Source organism: Nicotiana tomentosiformis, chromosome 10, assembly GCF_000390325.3.
Source record: "Nicotiana tomentosiformis chromosome 10, ASM39032v3, whole genome shotgun sequence".
Taxonomy (NCBI): Eukaryota; Viridiplantae; Streptophyta; class Magnoliopsida; order Solanales; family Solanaceae; genus Nicotiana; species Nicotiana tomentosiformis.
Window position 1 is genome coordinate 65,097,026 of NC_090821.1, and position 17,863 is coordinate 65,114,888.

The 17,863-nt window shown below is 39.6% G+C and overlaps 1 long non-coding RNA gene across 1 annotated transcript; it reads right to left on the reverse strand.

The window, feature by feature from the left end:
* Nucleotides 1-9,433: 9,433 nt before the first annotated feature.
* On the reverse strand, nt 9,434-11,413 carry LOC104118491 (uncharacterized). The gene is made up of 3 exons (XR_691270.4): nt 11,206-11,413; nt 10,672-10,735; nt 9,434-9,875 (listed from the first exon to the last, which is right to left on the reverse strand). It is a non-coding gene; the product is annotated as an uncharacterized lncRNA (long non-coding RNA).
* Nucleotides 11,414-17,863: the final 6,450 nt, after the last annotated feature.

Here is a 17,863-nt window from a genome sequence, read left to right on the forward strand (position 1 = left end):
CCACATTACGACCCGCAGTTGGTAGAGTCTCCTTCAGAGTATTTATATTTCTCCTGCCCAAATTTGTATTCTGTACAGATGCTGTATTTTATTTTACATTTCTAGTTGATGCTCATGCACTTGTGACACCGGATTTTGGGGTAATTATGAGTTTGGTTGTATTGCAATTGTTAAAAATATTATCATTTACTCTGTAAATTCCATCTTCTACTATTTAATGAAAGGAAAAATATGATTTCAAAATATTAAAACGAAAACCAAATTGAGTATTTATTGTTGGCTCTCCTGACAGCGGTGTCTGGCGCCATCATGACCTTTAATGGATTTTGGGTCGTGACAATATGGTATTAGAGCGCTAGGTTCACTTAGGTCTCATGAGTCATGAGAGAGTCTAGTAGAGTCTTGCGGATTGGTACGAAGACGTCTGTACTTATCTTCGAGAGGCTACAAGGATGTTAGGAGCACTTCCCTTCTTGATTCCTCATCGTGCGAATTGATTCTTTTGAGGCTTGCACCTTTATTTCTTTCCTATTCAATCTTATGCGACATGAAGCACTTGTTATAGATTGGGAATCGAGGAATTGTCATGGTACTATAGAGGTGGTGCAGGATGTCTCTGCCTACGTGTTTGATTGGGCTATTATCGTCGCCTTACAGAAGGTCGTCTTGTCGTTTCAGCGTAGCATCAGTTTTTCCTATGGTTTTGAGATTTGGCATTGATTGTTATGATGATTCGTGCATTGTTATCGCACCGTATTTGTGTAATGGTAGGATGCATGTCTATGCGATGAGGCAGTGAATGACTTTAAAGGAGGTTTTACTCAGTACATGATTCAGAGGCTCAGTGTTTTATTTCTAGCGGAGGGAAGGCAATCGGACTATGAATGTTTGGGTTGATGGAGTAACGAGACTTGGTATTTTGAGCGCGGTTGAATTTTCATCTGTGATGTGGTGTCGTCGTTGTTGATTTAATGTGTTAAGCTCGTCGGTGTTATGGTCTTCTCTAAATTGCCTTCGGAGTAGGGTGTTGTGAAATGGCGCCTGAGAGGCGGTTGTCAGAGATATCAAAGTGTAGCTATTTCAGAATCGAATTGGTACTTCTAGTATTGATGGCTCTAGAAAGATGATCTTCTAAGAGGTTTAGAGTTGGTGGCGACTCATGTGTTCGGATGTTACAGAGATGGATTCGGGTTTGGAGAAACAATTGGGCATCGAAGGACGAGGAAAGGACATGTGGGAGGTGTCTTGCGGTTGTTGAATTGTTAGGCGGTCAAGTGTGAAAAGTAGAAGTCGAAGAGTTGCTTAAAGGAGAGGGTTTGACCAAAGTGGGAGAGTGGCAGAGTAGCATATGGGTTCTGTGGTAGGATAGCCACACGCCTTGAGAGAAGCTTAGGGCAATTTGGGAATCGTGATGGGCAGTGACTAGGACCATGGATTTTATTTGGATGCAACATGACTTCGAGTTTGGAATGCATTGTTGGACTTTTAGCTGATGTCAATGGGGAAGAAGGAACCTTGGCGGGTCCTAGGGTTATGTAATTGTAGCTTCAAGCTAAGTGGGAGAGCCTCACCGTCTATGATTGGATTGCGTAATTGTCAACTTGTGCGGTTTCTGGTTATCGGTGTATTGATGGGTTATTACGACTAAGGAAAGAAAACATCAGTGGTAACTTGGGCAAAGGATTTGAGGAATGTGTGCTATCTTTGGCCTTATCGGTTCATGTTCAGGTCTTGGGTAGACTCAGAGTTTATGCTTCGTGTGGATGTGATGTATAAGGAAAGGAATTCAGCTGGTTGCTTCTTCGAGAGGGTGTTCATGTGCTAGCAGGGCCTTGGAGTTTGATTATATTTGTGGACAAGTCAGAGTGGGTGACTCTCAACAATAGTCCTAGTAGGTTCAAAATTCAAGGCGCGGTGCCTAAGGATTTCGAGTCCGGAGTATTGTTAAGTAGCGAGTTTTGGCAGTGGATTATGAAAAGGGGGGGACTTGGAATGTTCTATGTTGTCTACAGTCTGCAGTGCAGCATCAGAGGAATGGGAGAAACTAACTTCGGATTCATGGAAGAATTATCTGAATAGGTGTACCAGTTGAAGATGTGAATATGCGCAAGGAGGGTATGAGATGGTTCATGGGTTTTGGAGACAACGTGGTCTCGTGAAATAAGGTCCCTCAGGGTGAGTGAGGATTTGGGTTCATGATATTTTGAATGGAGCTACTATTATTATTCCTAAGGCAAGTCCAGAGTAAATTTGAAGAAGTCAGATCGGTAAGCAATGGTTGAATTGGCATGATGGTGGCAATGATCAGTTCCTTCAGCGTGTTAAGCATACATGTGATTTGTGGACGTACGTGCGGGGCTTGACGGCCGCCGTAATTGATTTCATTCGGAGGCATTCAAGTATTATGGCCTGTTATGTGTAGATGGATCCCGGAAGAGTTATGGTAGTTTAGACTATTACTTGAGGTTTGTATTTTCTGCAGTTATGTGAATTCAGTCACATGTTGCAATGGTTCTCTGAAATGAGTTAATTAAAAGGTTTCTAAATGATGAAGTGTTTATCCTATTAGTGGGTCAGGGGTTATTATGGGATTCTGGTACTTTCATGTATTGGCATGTTAGGTGCAGTGAGCGGCAGGGGAAATTGGAAGCTGAGGATCAAGGTCGCGGTTCGGTGTTGACAAGAATGTCATGAGCTCGGATAAGTAGGGAAAAATTCAGATGTTTGGAGTAAGCTGGTGTTGTCCTTAGCGTCACCTGAGATCGATGTCTTGTGTAAGAGGCTTCGTGTACTAATTTGCAGCTTCTTGATTTGCTTTACAATATTAGTGTGACCGGTAGTATGGATGTGCAGACTTGTTACCTGGTGCGAAAGGTCGTGGAAGTGTATCCCACAGGAAGATTGTATAAGTGTGACATGTAGTCACTTGATTGATTAAAGATTTAAAACCAAGTATGGAGATTGTGGTACTATCGCTAATGTGAGAATTTATGCCTGAAGGGCGCTCGGTTCATTTGGTTGTGGAATTTGGAAGTTTGTTACGGATTTGACGGTTGTTCTTATGTGTTGTGGATAGGTCATTGTGGGTCCTTGAGAGGCTATTTAGCCAAGCATGGTATGATTAGAATCGGTTTGAGGTCCATGGACAGATCTAAATATGAATGTGGGCTCTATATCAGGCCGGATGTTCTCGTCTCAGCATAGCATTATTTTTCGGAAGGGTCTTTGGGCCTTGGATGTTATTTTTGTCGTCAGCTATTCCGTGTAATCTATATTATACTAGGTGGGTTGTGAGGTGGTTTGTTTATTCGCACTCGTATTGAGGTCCCGTATGGTTTGTGGTATTATGTGAGCATGATGGCTCTCGAGATGCAAATCATATGTTGCACCTTAGTTGTGCTTGAGTTTTATAGCGTATGACACTACCTGTCTCCCCAGGATTTGTATTATGCACTTGGCGTGCTTATGGTTGATATTCGGGCATTTCGTGAGTATAAGCATTACGACTCGATGTGTGTTTTCTTTAGATTATTATGTGTGGATCGAGTGGCACGCCGCCACCGGTATATGGTTGGATCGGGTGGTACGCTGCCACGGATATGTTGTTTGGATCGGGTGGCACGCCGTCATGGGTAACATGGTTGGATCGGGTTGCATGCCGCAATGGTATCATGTGTGGATCGGGTTGCACGCCGCAACAGTGTGTTATTGAGTATAGTTTCCCACATCTATTATTGTGTGATTTGCTTCTCATATTCTGAGGAAGGTTCATGACATTTTTTCGGTTGTTTAAATTAGCTACGTGGGTTGAGTAGTTCTTTCCAGAGTTCGTTTCCTTATGTATCACATTCGGGGTTGTAGCTTGTTGGCACATTGTGGCATCATATGAGACTTTTGGCAGTGTCCGAGGTAGCTTATTTCCTGAGCAGCTTGTACTGGGTGAGACGAGATTATTGGACCTGGGATCAGTGCGATCAGATTTATATGAAGCATATTAAAGAGTAAGTATTATTATTCAGTCCAGAATGAGGTAATGGTTCTTGTCGGGAGAAGAGACTCCATAAATTGTGATTCGGCAGATGGTTATGAGTTATACAAGTCTTCTCTGTCGTGGCAGTGTTGCGAGAGTTAAAACAAGGCTTAATTGGTCGTGAGGTACACTATGGGCTTCGGGTCAATGGAAACTTTAGCTGTTGTGCTTTGGAAAGATTGCCTTAGGCAAATGAGTTATGCGGTGCATGGTAAGAATTCGGTAAAGGTATACAATCATGTGTTGGTACATCATGTAGTGATGGATACGGTGTTCGTATGTTGGAAACAGACCTGGTAGAAAATTTCAGATGTCGGAATTTGGCTATAAGGCTTATTTGACCCAAAAAAGGGGAAGGATTTTCAGGTTTGCTCGAGAAAATGTGCATAACTGAGTTGCGGTAGCAGGGGTAGGTGCACGAGGTGTTAAACGATGATTTCGGACAAACTCCACAGCAATTCTTACCACGTTCGAGGACGAACGTATGTTTAAGTGGGAGATAATGTAATGACCCGACCGGTCGTTTTGAGTTCTAGCGCGTTATTCAGTGGTTTGAGACCTTGATCAGCTTCACTTAAGGTATTATGACTTGTACGAGTAGTCGGAATTTAATTTCAGGAAGTTCAGAGTTGATTTGGAAAGAAAATTCTAATTTCGGAAGTCTTAAGTTGGAGGAATTGACTAAAGTGTGATTTTTTACTAGACGACCTCGGAATCGGGATTTGAAGGTTCCAACAGGTTCGTATGACGATTTTGGACTTGGGCATATGTCCGGATCAGGCTTTGGATGACCGGGGAATATTTCGGCGCCTATTGTGGAAACTTGACATTTTGGAAGGATTTCATAAATTTGGGTTGAAGATCATTTCAATGTTATCGATATCCGATTGGGATTTTGAGCTTGGGAATAGCTCCGTATGGTGATTCTGGACTTAGGGGCGTGTCCGAAAGTGGATTTGGAGGTCCGTAGGTCATTTTGGGGTCATTTGGGCGAAAGTTGGAAATTTGGATAATTTTAAGAAGTTTGACCATGAGTGAACTTTTTGATATCGGGGTCCGATTCCGATTCCGTAAGTTGGAGTAGGTCCGTAATGTCGAATGTGACTTGTGTGCAAAATTTGAAGTCAATCAGACGTGATTTGATAGGTTTCGGCATCGATTGTAGAAGTTTGGAAATTCAAGTTCATTAAGTTTGAATTGGAAGAGGATTCGTGATTTCGATGTTATTTGGCGTGATTTGAAGGCTCGACTAAGTCCACATTATGTTTTAGAACTTGTTGGTATAATTGGTTGAGGTCCCGAGGGCCTCGGGTGGATTCCGGATAGTTAACGAACCGAGTTTGGACTTGGAAGAAGTGATGAGGCAGCTGATACCTGGTGCAATCGCACCTACGTGAATAGGGCTGCAGGTGCGGTAATTGGATCGCAGAAGTGACATTTGGACGGAGCTGGGATGGCCGCAGATGCGAGGATGTTTCTGCATCTGCGAGCCCCCAGATACAAGGAAAGCTCCGCAGAAGCGGAATGCGAGCTGGTAGCTGGAGTCGCAGAAGCAGAAGGTCTCCGCGTATGCGAGACCGCAGGAGCGCGTTTGGCATCGCAGGTGCGGAGCTGTGCTGGGAAGAAGGCATGCGCAGGTGCGAGGTTTTGGCCACACCTGCGAGACCGTAGATATGGTGAAGCGGCTGCAGGTGCGGGAGTTGCTGGGCAGAAGGGTTCTTTAAGAACGGGGATTTGGCCCATTTTCTACCATTTTTCTTTTGGTTGGGGCGATTTTGGAGAGCTTCAAAGGGAGGTTTCCATCAAGCAATACAAGCTAAGTGATTTTCATTTATTACAAGCTAAATATATGGCTTTTATATGGATTTGAATATGAAAATTAGTAGAAATTTGGGGTTTTGAAGAAAAACATAGAAATTGGTATTCTTGGATTTTGATCACGAATTTGGGCATGAAATTGAGAATAAATTATATATTTGAGTTCGTATTGCTATGGGTAGTGTTTGTCTTTGAAAATTTTCAAAATCCGGACACGTGAGCCCGAGGGTTGCTTTATCGACTTTTCGAACGGAGTTGAAAATTTGTCTAAATTGATTTGTTATGAGTATTAGAGTATATTTTTACTGGTTTACACGTTATTTGACTAGTTTTGGAGCAACGGGCATCAGTTTGAGGTGTTAGAGGGCTTTGGAGCCGGTTATGAAATTTCGGAGCGAGGTAAGTCTCCTGTCTAACTCTTTGAGGGGAAAATTACCCCTAGGTGTTGTATATTGATGTGTACTACTTGTTATGGGGGCTACGTACGTGCGAGGTGACGAGCCTGTACGTAGCTACATTCATGTTATTGCCCGGGTAGGGTTAGGTTCACATCATGCTATAGCTGTGTTATTTGAGCAGTCTCTCGCCTATTAAATTCCTCTATTTTACATTACTACTTGAGACTAGACTTGTTATTGTAGAGACTTTACGAGTTCATGATTAGTCACCGAATAATTCTACTCTTCTTACGGCATATTTTCGTGGTATATATAAGTCATTGAAAGGTTTTTGTTAAAGAAATTACAACTCACACGTTTATTCGTGAGTGGGGTCAAGGACCTTTCAAAGCTTCTTACTCTTATGGGACCGGGCCGTTCGCCTTGGCAGGAATTTTTATTTCACTCTTATGGGATCGGGTCGTTTGCCTCGACAGGAATTTATATTTCACTCTTAAGGGATCGGATCGTTCGCCTCGGCATGATTTATGTACCACACTCTTATGGGAGCGGGTCGTTCGCCTCGGCAGTTTAGTAGATGTATCTATGGTTCGGGTTGTTCGACCCTCGATAGTGCACAGTTTAAATTCTTATGTTGGATTGGGTCGTACGCCTCGGCATTTCCTATATCATATCCTCATGGATTCGTGCGTAATATTTGGCAAAAGGCCAGTACATTTGTGAGTTTTTCCGATTTGAGTTATGACGATCTACCTGATGAGATCCAATATATATGTATGTATATGCTCCGGTTAAAGAGGGAATTTCTAATGAAGAGCTTGAGTTCCTCGTAAAGAGGAGGGATTTGTACCACGTGATTTTTTACTTATTTACCTCATTTATTTACTCTGCCTCATATTTACTTATCTCTTTACTGTACCTGATGTTATTAGACCACTAGTGAGTGTCTATGTCGACCCCTCGTCACTACTCCTCCGGGGTTAGGCTAGATACTTACTGGGTACACGTTGATTACGTACGCATTCTATATTTGCTGCACATTTTTGTGCAGGTACGTATGTGGCTAGTGGCCTTGTGAGAGAAGAGGCGTGTATGCATACGGGGACTTACGTGAGCTGCATTCCATATTACGACCCGCAGTCGGCAGAATCTCCTTCAGAGTATTTATATTTCTCCTGCCCAAATTTATATTATGGACAGATGCTGTATTTTATTTTACATTCCTACTTGATGCTCATGCACTTATGACACCAGGTTTTGGGGTAATTATGAGTTGTGTTGTATTGAAATTGTTAAAAATATTATCATTTACTCTGTAAATTCCATCTTCTACTATTTAATGGAAGAAAAAATATGATTTCAAAATATTAAAACGAGAACCAAATTGAGTATTTATTGTTGGCTTACCTGACAGCGGTGTATGGTGCCATCACGACCTTTAATGGATTTTGGGTCGTGACAATGACATGGCGCCAAATAAGTGTTCTTTATTTTCTTAGTCAAAAAGGCAGTACTTGGGTGACTTTATTGTTCCAAACCAAACAAAAGTGATTTGATAGATATTCCCATAAGTTGGGTGACCATACAAGGAATTAACTCCTTCAACTTATAGTATTACTGAGTTTAATTTCAGTGGCCTAATGACCTCCAAGTGGGCTTTATTTAATCCCCTGCAAATTGTGTGAAGAAGAAAGTATTAAATTCTTTCAGGGGGTTGTTTTGCTAGCCTCAAGGTTTCATGTATTAATTTTGATGATAACAAACTAACATAATTATTAATTAAAGAACATTTACTTGTGATAATCTTATTCTTGCACAGGTTTGTTCAAGGAAAAAGAAGCTGGTAAAGATCCAAAGAAATATGAGAAAGGGAATTTCATATGAAGAATTTATGATCGAAAATATTATCAAGGCAGATTATTTTCTGAGATTTAATCTCCAGGCGTCATAGATGGAATAATATTTTAAAGTCAAATTTCAAATATTGAAGAAGAATCTACGGAAATAATGGAAGGAATATCTTGAAAGGAAAGTTGTTAAAATCATGGAGAAGATCTATTAATTTGTGGAAGAAAAATACTATATAGAAAAGATACTACAAGGCCAAGGAAGAATATATTTTCTATGGAAAGAAAATATATTATAGATGTAGTACAATCTATATTATGGAAGATTATTTTTCAAGATCAAGAAAGGAATATTTTCAATGTAATAGGAGTTCAAAAATACTACTATTATTTATGAAAAAATATTCTTACTACATTCCTTCTTTGGTATGGAAAAAGAATAATTTATGGAAATAAGTTTGAGTTCCATATAAAGAATGACTATTGCTCTTATGGAAATTCTTGAATATTGAATCAAGACTATAGAAGGTTGAAGAATGATGCACGTGGAGATGCAGCAGAAATTAATTATGAAATGCAAGGTTTTCTAAAGAAGATCAACCAAGATATTACATCCAAATAAAGAGAGAATATTCTACTACCATAAAAGGAAAAAGAGGTGCGGTGAATGAAGGATCAACAAATGGAATGTTGAAGAATTGTATTTCTGAATCAAGTTTCTATAGGCCTACGAAGAAAATTACTTATGATCAAATTGAGAGCTCATTAATGACTCAAGCACCAAGAAAAGAAAAAAGGAAAAGAATCCTCTACACAAGGATTCTCATGCTGGTACTCAACGAATATTTTACATATTCAATAAAGGAAAGTGGAGACAACCAAATACAAGAAGCCAAACAAGGAAAAGAAATCAATGTTGCAAATATGCCTATGGTATATCTACATTCAAAAGAGTGCCAAGTCAATATACTGTCCATATTCATATAAGTACTGGAGCTGCAATTTATGGAAACAAATAAAGGAGTAACGGTCAAATTCCCTTTGGGCTATGCAATAGCTAGAACAAGTTGAAAGGGCTATAAATATACAAACTTTATGAAGGAAGAAAGTACACAGCTTTCTATACAATTGTATACCCAACTACAAGTTATTTATTCTACTCTTAACAAGCATTGTAATTCACTTTTAGTAGATTTACTGTGTACACAAAAGAGTGAAGAGAGACAAAAAATTATTAGAGAGGCAGTGTGTCCTTAGAGGTTGTGTCATTATTCATTTCGTTGGTAAGCGAGTGAAAACCAAAGAGTCGTTGTTGGTGAGCGAGTAAAAACCAACCTTTTGCATTGTTGGTGAGCGTATTAAAACCAACCCTTCTTCGTTGTTGGTGAGCGAGTGAAAACCAACCTTGTAAACGTTGGTGGTGAACGTTGAAAATCACACAAGTTGTACTCAATTCATATTACAAAGAGCTAAAGAGATAACACCCTTGCAACCCAAGGAGATTGGAGTAGGATATCACATTAGTTCCGAACCAGTAGGATACACTAAATCCATCTCAAAAATACGAAAAGAAAGTATAATACTAGTCACTAGTTTAGAACAATGAATGAATACTCGTGACGCTAATAAAAATGACCATGGAGCGATTCTAAGAGTTCAAAAGAAAAGAGACAATAGCAAATAGGTAACTCCTTGCCCTCGCGAAGCAATGTGGGGTTCACCAGGAACTGCCAACTCGTGTACTCTAATTAATGAAATCCTCCCTTGTGCCAATTGCTGTCTCTGGAAAACATAGCGGGGAATGAATCGATAGCTCAGTGAGCAATAACACTTAACCACAATCATTTTTAATTGGGGACAAATCAGAAAATATGCTTGTATAATAATAATCAGAACTGTCATAAAAATAAAACGCCCTCTCAAAAATGGTAAATATAATCAGTTTATTTATATGCTTCCTGTAACAGAAATCAATTTAACAAATCGATAATAAACTCGCTAAATACTGTGTCATAAAAAATCTTTATATTTGGGAGATTTCCAAGAAAGGACCATGTAATCTGTATCACTGTGTGGACCCCTTCATAAAAGGAGTCAAATATAACTGTAGGTCCCTACTCGAGGGAAAACTGTAATTGTATGCTAGTTCTACCTTCCCACTAGCGAGGGCTATAACTGTAATCGGTAATTTGTAAATACAAGATGCATGAGGTCTAACGAACCCGTTGTTAGCTACGGGATCCTTCAAAGTCTCCTTCCATCTATACTTGTCTTTATAATCCGTCAATATTCATATGAAAATACTTTTAAAACAGTACAGGACATTTCAGTTCTTATCAAATCATGTAGTTTCATTCGGTAACAGTAATCATATTTCCGGTAACAGTAAAACATATCTAGTAACGGCGAGAATATTTATAACAACTGTGATCATCGCAAATAATTATTTCGGTATCATATTGAGTGAAGGACTTGTCCCACATGCAAATTCAAACACGGGTAACAAATACTATTTTCAAAATGATGTATAAACCATACAGGTTATAAAAACACAAATTGCGGTAAGATTACTACTCACAATACTCGTGCCGAAATACAAAGCGCATCACTTCGAGCAGTCCGTACAACTTCTTTCGATCAATCTATATTATCAGAAACATGAGTTAAGTATCAACTTCATGAGTTAAGTATCAACTTCATGAACTACGACATAGTCGGGTTTTATTCTATCAAATGTCCTCCTGATTCCATTTGAAATAACCTCAATCAGGCTAACCATGACCCTATCAAACTATTCTCTGTAATTCTTTATTTCTCAGTTCATTAATCGAACATCAGTTAATAACTTTATCATAATAAAATATCCAATTTTAATGTTACCCATTATAATTAAGCACCATCTCAATTCCAATATCAGATTTAAAAAGCTAAACAATTCAAACTTAAACACTCTCAATAACTCTTCAAAATAGGTTATACCCTAATATGTGCATAGCTAAACCCAATTAAAGTTAAGTGCACATCATCTTTCTCGCTAGTATTTAGCTTCAGTTTCCAATGAAACCTTACATACTCGGGGAAACAACTCAAATAGAATCAAAGTAACATTAACCTGTATAAGCCGAGGTGTGGCAGTAGCTATGAGCTTCAAATCTGCTCCTTCTTTTGTCTTGTATGGTTTAATGACAAAACTTTATTCTTCTAAACATTCTTTCACGTTGCTGAAGTATTTTACCTTGGTTTTTAGTTGAGTTGTTGTCCAATATCTTGCTCCAGGTTAAGCTTTCCTCTCTTTTGCCTTTTGATTCTTTAATCTTGGAATATAACTCCCCCCAAATCCCTAACTCCCGTAATGTAATATTATGGTGGGCTCGGCCCATTAATTGCCCATAGTATTTTTCTTTTCTTTTTTGTCTCTTCTTTTATTTTATTAATTTAGCTAATGACTTAAATGTCCATAGTTAAAAATGGGTCATTACACTACCCACTTTATGGCAACCAAAAGTTAATACTCTTGAATACGGAGATCTCGAGAAAGGTGATCTCGACAAACTATCATATGATAACTTCGTGGAGACCTTATAACCTTTGAGCAAATCCATCTCAAAAAATATGGACATGAAGAGAAGAAAAAAAGTGTTGCCTCTAAATCAACTATTGCTAAGTCTGAAGGTGAAGACGAAGAAGAAGGAGACAAACATCAAGATGATATTGCATTATTTTTGTCACGACCCAAAAACCTAACATGTCGTGATGGAACCTATCGTGGAACTAGGCAAGCCGACTCATACCAAAACAAACCGATATTTTCATTTCAAGGATAATTTCAAGTCTATTTAGCGTAAAAACCTTCGTAAAGGAGTTCAAATCAAAACAAAAATGCTGAAAAGAAAAATCCGACATCGGGGTGTCACTAGTCATGAGCATCTACTACAATCTGTCTAACAATATCAAGACTAACTCAGCCTGAAAAATAGCTAAATACAACTAAAGGAATATAAGAGGGAGAAAAGCAGGGCTGCGATCGTCAGGCAGCTACCTTGCTATCCCCGAGAAAATCTGCAACCGGAATAGTCAACAGCCATTACCGTGTCCATCTAACCTGGATCTGCACACAAGGTGCAGGGAGTAACGTGAGTACGCCAACTCAGTAAGTAACAATAACAAATAAAGACTGAGCAGTAGTGACGAGCAACAAAGCATATAAAGTTCATATCATGAAATCTTAGTAAAATACAACATGCTAAAAAAAACAGTGTTTGAACCAAATCATCTCATTTAAACCCAGTTCCAGTAAAATTATAAATATCCCATCGGGCAACATTACTCGTATACAGCCACTCGGGCAAACCTCACAATCACCCATACCTCTCGGGCATACCTCACAATCACTCATGCCACTCGGGCATACCTAACAATCACTCATGCCTCCCAGTCACTCAGCACTCGGCGCTCGGCACTCAAACTCAGTAGGTACCTACGCTCACTGGGGTGTGTACAGACTTCGGAGGGGCTCCTTCAGCCCAAGCGCTATAATCCGCACGGATAACTCACGTGTTATAATATCATATCAGAATCAGCACGGACAACTCACGTACCATAATAAGCCAATAAGGCCTGTTGCAGGCGGGCAACTCCGATCCATATAATAGTAATAATATATATAAAGCCAACATGGCCTGCTACAGCGTGCAGCCCGATCCCAAAAATATCCTTACAATTAGGCCCTCGGCCTCACTCTGTCATAAACCTCTCAAGCCACTAGGGCATTTCAGTGAAAACAGGGTATTCAACCCAAAACAACATTTATATGCATCAAAATCGAGTAATAAAAACTGAGTTATGCAATAAACAGGTATAACCATGATCGAGTATAGATTTTCAATCGAAAACAGTGAGAGGATAGTAAGAAAAGGCCCCTAAGGGTCCACACAGCACTGGCACAAGGCCCAAAATATGGCATTCAGCCCAATTTACAGAAACTCTTTCTAAAACATATAAGTATCATTTAGTTTTAACAAAATATGCAACTTTACAGTTGCTACGGGACGGACCAAGTCACAATCCCCAACAGTGTACGCCCACATACCCGTCACCTAACATATGTGTTACCTTAAAATAGTAGATTGATACGAAATCCAAGGTTTCATACCCTCAGGACTAGATTTACAATCGTTACTTACCTCAAATCGATCAAGTCCCTACTTCGCGATGCTCTTGCCCCTCGATTCGGCCTCTAAATGCTCTGAATCTATTCACAATCAATACAATACCATCAATAAATGCTAATGGAATGAATTCCACAAGAAAAACTATCAAATTAACCCAAAACTCAAAATTGGCTCAAATCCGACCCCCGGGCCCATGTCTCGGAATCGGATAAAAGTCACAAATTACAAACACACATTCACTCATGAATCCAACCATCCTAGTTTCACTCAAATCCGACTTCGAATCGACATTCAAATCCCAAGAATTCATTTTATGAAGTTTCTATAATTTTCCCCAAATTTTCACCTCAAAGTACTAATCAGATGATGAAATCATTGATATATTCATATATATTAACCAAATTCGAGTAAGAATCACTTATCCCGATGAATTTCTTGAAAAATCTATGGGTAACATTTGCCACAAACCGAGCTCCCTAGGTCCAAAATGTGAAATAATTCCCTAAACCCCGTTTATAAAGTGCACCTCTGGCCTCCCACTTCGCGGTCCGCGAAACTTTGAGCGCGGCCGTGCTTTTGGTGGCTCCACTGCCAGGCTTTAGTATTTTGGTCATAACTTTCTATACAGATGTCCAAATAATGACTTCTTTAACTTTCTAGAAACTAGACACGAAGGGATACAACTTTCGTTTTTGAATCATCTCAAAATTGCTTGTATATCAAAAAATATAGGCTTCCGAAGTCGGACCAGCGGATCTGCAAAACTTTCAAGCGCGGTCCGCGAAATTCAGCTGTGGTCCGCAAAATTCGAAGCGCCTCCACGAAATGCTGCTGCGGTCCGCAAAATTTAAAGCACCAGAACCATACTTGAGTTCCGGAAATGCCCGGACTCGCTCAAAACTCACCCGAAACTCACCTGAGGCCCCCGGGACCTCAACCAAACATACCAACCAATCCTAAAATACCATACTAACTTAGTCGAACCTTCGAAACACTCAAAACAACATCAAAACACCAAATTACCCTCGGATTCAAGCCTAAGAACTTCTAAACTTCCAAATTCGACAACTGATGCTGAAACTAACCAAACTACGCCCGAATGACCTCAAATTTTGTACACACATCACAAATGACACTACAAACCTACTCCAACTTCCGGAATTCCATTCCGACCCCGATATCAAATTTTCCACTACCGACCAAAAATCGCCAAATTTCCAATTTCGCCAATTCAAGCCAAATTCTACCACGGACCTCCAAATTACATTTCGGACGCGCTCCTAAGTCCAAAATTACCTAACGAAGCTAATGGAACCATCAGAATTCCAATCCGAGGTCAAATGCTAAAAAGTCAAACTTGGTCAACTCTCCTAATTTAAAGCTTCAACAATGAAATTCTTTCATTCAATTCGATTCCGAAATACCTGCAAACCAAAACCGACGATTCACACAAGTCAAAGTACATCATACGTAGCTACTCATGGCATCAAACAACCGAGCAAAGTGCAAATGTTCAAAACGAACGGTCGAGTCGTTACATCATCCCCCACTTAAACATACGTTCATCCTCGAACGTGCCAGAGTTGTTCCAAAAGCCATCAAATCGCTGAGTTACTTCCCCATGCACATACCCGGGGTGATCCCACGTCACCCTATCCCATACATGTTTGATAGCACATCATAACTGAAAGTTCTCAATTCAACCTAGCCCACAAGCCTTCGAATCAAATTTCCAACATCCAAAATTTCCTATAAGATCAGAAGCTCGCATCTACATACCGTATAAGTCTGAACAAGCTGTACCAAAAGTTGTAACCATAACTCAAATACTCAAATTCAAATACCGCATAGCTCGAATGCTCGAAGCAATGATTTCTAATCACAGTATCAGCTCAAATCAACCCAGTGCCGGTAATAAATCTCATATCAGACAAAACCTCGTTCTAAAACCTTCGTACACTGCTGATGATGAAGAAACATACCGAATTCCTAACCATTCATTAGACCAATAGGTCATGGAGCTCCCGTTCATTCTACAAGAACTATAACCAATTTCAAAGCCGACTTCCGATATTATCCTCCCAATTATACCACAATCAAATCCGATAGCATCCATTCTAGGCCCATTGACCTCATCTCATCCAACACAACCACTCTAGTGACATGACATATCAATACAATCTAAAGCCACAACCCGTGCAATCTCTGCACCAGATAGCAACATTCCAAATGTACCCAATCGTAGCAATGACCCAAAGTGAAGAACCGTTCCACAAGCTCGACGGGTACCACCCGACTCAATGCTAAGAACCCATCACACACCGCAAAACCATAACACATGAATCTTACACAAAGGATCATATTTCCACATAACTCTGCTGTAATTCGCGACCATATCCAAATACGGGTACATATGAAACACCTCAAGCCACCCCTGCTAAAATCAATAACCATGCGCAATTCGACATCAAGTACCCTAAGTGCATTACCATAACCACAGAGAAGCAAACGACACCATGCCACACAAAACCCGAAAGAACATGACCAATACGCCATCAACCAAGCAATATCCAATATTATTCTCACTCAAATTTCGCTATAAGGCCACAATAGAACTGCACCATATGTGCATGTAACCAACAAATCACAACTCCTCGTAGTATAGAAGAGTAACTCACAAATCATTTCAGAACACGAATAAGCTTCACATCAACCAAATGGTACATCCTTCAACAATAGCAGTATAGAGCCAACCAATCCGGCTCGGTATAGAATACACATCCTAATAGGGCCTACCAATGGGCCCCAAATCAACTCTGATCAGCCACCAATAGATAAATAACCTCTGAAAGTCCACAATGACTGAATCATAACACATTCTATTATCTGGCTAGCTCCGGCCACAACTTCACAGTCCACAACCATAAAATAATCTGCTCTTGAGAACTCCCAATCTTCAATTCCATAGAACACATGAATCACCATATTTGATTTCACCTCCACCGCCCGAATGCCTAACACCTCTCTCATACACAATCATCCCACGAGAAAACTTTAAAAATTCTTCCGTGCCACCCGGCAAAAATTTGAATATTAGCAGTAGATCAACCGGGAGAGTGCCGCAATACCAACAAAGTACCCATATATCAAAACACACAGCCCCTTCTGAAATATACACTCTCATTAAGCCATACCAAATAGTAATATCATTTACCTAGTCATCTGAAACCGTCCATGTTGCCTAAGAATTTATGTCCTTCCCTTCAAAACTGAATTGTGACCTTGTACATGTAAATCCCTATGACCTTGTACATGTAAATCCTATTCCCGCACAACACACCACATCTATTATGCCATCATGTGACAAGCATGAGAATTCCATTATCAACTCTAAGTCACTAGCAAATTACATACCTTATTAGTCAGAAACCTCTTTCTTGTTTCTTTTACTGAGATTAGTATTTAATTGAATCGAAGTATTAACAGTATTGTGCACGCTGTCTCTGCATTAGTTGACTAGGTCTGAGGAGTAGTCGACTAGAAATTTAAAAAGGCTATAATTCAACCCCCCCCTCCCCCCTCCCCCCCCCGTACTTTCAATTGGTATCATAGTAGGTCTCACATTTTTACTTTTGCTTAATAGCAAGTGAGCAAAGATCATGTCAGCACACACAGTAATCAGAACCTTACTCTAAGAGGGGACTTCTGCATTAAGACCACCATACTTCAACGGACAGTATTACACTCACTGAAAAGTTCGAATGAAGCTTTCATCAAATCTTATGATGTCAAAGTATGGCGAGTCATCAAGAAGGGTGACTTTCCTCTCCTACAGTCTAAACCAGAAAAGAAACCAGAAGGACAGGTATCTACTGAAATCCTTGATATTGATGGTTATATTGATAAGCATATGGATATTGTGCATATAATTCAAAGGCAAAAAATCTATTATACAATGCTAATAAGCGGAGAAGAATTTGAGAAAATTTCAAGTTGTGACATAGTTAAAGAAATATGGGATAAACTGGAAGTTACCTATGAAGGTACCGGTAAAGTAAAAGAGACAAGGATAAACCTTCTGATTCGTGATTATGAGTTATTTCAAATGAAGAATGATGAATCCATTGAAGACATGTTTGGCCAATTTAGTAAAATAGTTGGAGATCTAAAATCCTTGGAAGACCATATTCAAGTGGTGAGCAAGTCAGAAAAATTCTAAGAAGTCTACCCACTTTATGGCAACCAAAAGTTAATACTCTTGAATACAGAGATCTCGAAAAACTATTATATGATGAACTTCGTGGAGACCTTATAGACTTTGAGCAAACCTATCTCAAAAATCATAGACATGAAGAGAAGAAAAAGAGTGTTACCTCTAAATCAACTATTGCTGAGTCTGAATGTGAAGACGAAGAAGAAGGAGACAAACATCAAGATGATATTGCATTATTTTCTAGAGTTGTCTCTAACACGACGCAAAGAAGCAAGAATAATAGAAGCGGTAAATCAAGTTCTAGAAAAGGTAATGAAATAAGTGAGCAGAAAAATAATGATAGAAAATGCTATGAATGCGGAAATTATGGTCACATCCAAGCCAAC